Raw genomic sequence first — 2,171 nt, 5'->3', positions numbered from 1 at the left:
TCTCTCTCTCTCTCTCTCTCTCTCTCTCTCTCTCTCTCTCTCCCTCTCTCTCTCTCTCTCTCTCTCTCTCCCTCCTTCTCCCTTTCTCACCTCTGTCTCTGTCTCTGTCTGACTGTATGTCTCTCTCTCTGTGTCTCTTCCCCCTCTTCCTCTCTCACTTCTCTGTCTCTGTGTCTCTCCCTTTCTCTCTCTCTCTCTCTCTCTCTCTCTCTCTCTCTCTCTTTCCTTCTCCTTCTCATCTCTGTCTCTGTCTCTCTCTATCTTTCTCCCTCTCTTACTCTCTCTCTCTTTCTCTCTTTCCCTCTCCTTCTCATCTCTGTCTCTGTCTGTCTCTCTATCTTTCTCCCTCTCTTACTCTCTCTCTCTTTCTCTCTTTCCCTCTCCTTCTCATCTCTGTCTCTCTCTGTCTCTGTCTCTGTCTCTCTCCCCACCTGTCTCTCTCTCCCCTCTCCCCTCCCTCTCCTCCAACAGCTCTGATAGGTATTGCATTATCCTATTCACCTGCCTACAAACATGGCTGCTTTTCCAATCCCAGCTGAAAATGAACACTAATGTAGCCCTTTCAACTCAGTTGTTTCTGCCCTTACCCAGAAATGCTTAACAATGGAGGAAAATAAGTCTCAAATTGTTCCCAGTGGAGAGCACAGTGTGCAAGCCAGCAGAGAGGGAGGCCCCTGCTGCATTATATCCCGTCAAACCCAACACGTTAAAGACCTGAAGGGCTGTAATAAAAGACACATCCAGTTCTTCTTTCCAGTCAGCATCCTGGTTTCTCCTGTGTGACTAAGGACACAAAAATAGCTCCCAATCTCTGTTTAGAGCCTCCAAGAGGAATTCAGTGTGTCGGGGACAGTAAAATATGCAGGGCTTCAGGAAGTCAGGAAGCAAAGGGAATGTTTTACTGCCACAGCCAAAAGTTCTTTCCACTGGGCACATTTTTAGTCTCTCCACAATGCAAGAAGTGAGCAGCAGCTCCTGGCATCTGTAAAATCCCGGCCCTAATTAGGCCACACAAACCATTCCCTACACCTGGCATTTATAGAATAATAGAATTTTAGAGTTGGCAGGGGTGTCAGACATCCTCAGTCTGACCCATACTTTATTTGGAATCTCCTCTACAATATTTCCAACCCAGGCTCATTCAAGCTCTGCTTGAACACCTCTGCTGATGAAGAGCTCACTACCTTTTAGGCATGCTGTTCCATTTCTGAACATTTCTAATGTTTTCTAATGCTTAGAAAGTTTATCTTTGAACTAAAATCCTTTGTAGTAGTTTCCACTAAGCAGAACAAGTTTAGACCTTCTTCTAAAGATATAGTAGTCTCTTGAATATGAGATTTCAAAGAATTCAGTCCATGAAATCAAGAGAGCTGGGTTTGAATCCCACTTCTGATACTAACTGGGTGACCATGGGCAAGTCATTTCAGATATTTGAACCTCATTTTTTTCAACTGTAAATTGGGTCTAATGATAGTTCCACTGTTCCCCACACAAAGATATGAGAATGTACTTTGTAAGGCTTGAATCAGTATGGAAATCTCTGCAATTATTAACTTTCCATAATCTGCTAAAATAATCATAATCGCAATAGCATTCGCATGCTGTTTTGGAGCAGCTAGGTGGCACAATGGATAGCATACCAGACTTAAAGTCAGAAAGACTCATCTTTCTGCATTCAAATCTGGCTTCAGACACTAACTAGATGTGTGACCCTGAGCAAGTCACTTAACTCTGTTTGACTCAGTTTCCACATCTGTAAAATGAGTAAAAGAAGGCAATGGCAAACCACTCCAGTATCTTTGCCAAGAAAACCCTAAATAGGATCACCAAGAGTCAGATACAACTGAAACAACTAAATAACATAGTGTGTTAAGGTTTGTGAAGCATTTAAATATTATTTGATACTTAAAACTCTGGAAGGTAGGTGCTGTTACCCACTTTTTCCAGATGAGGACATTATGGCAGACAAAGACTAGGTGACTTACCAAGGGTCATGCAGCTAATAAGTGTCTGGGGCTAGTTGGAACCCAAGTCTTTCTGACTCCAAATCCAGTGGTCTGTCTACTGTGCCACCTAACTGCCTGAAAAATAATTGAAGTATATAATGCATGCTTGGGTTAAGCCTAGTCTGATAGTCAATATTCTGTAGTTCTAGAGACCTGACCCCCATA

This window comes from Dromiciops gliroides, chromosome 2 (genome assembly GCF_019393635.1).
Source record: "Dromiciops gliroides isolate mDroGli1 chromosome 2, mDroGli1.pri, whole genome shotgun sequence".
In the NCBI taxonomy this organism is placed as follows: Eukaryota; Metazoa; Chordata; class Mammalia; order Microbiotheria; family Microbiotheriidae; genus Dromiciops; species Dromiciops gliroides.
This window is presented reverse-complemented; position numbering follows the sequence as displayed.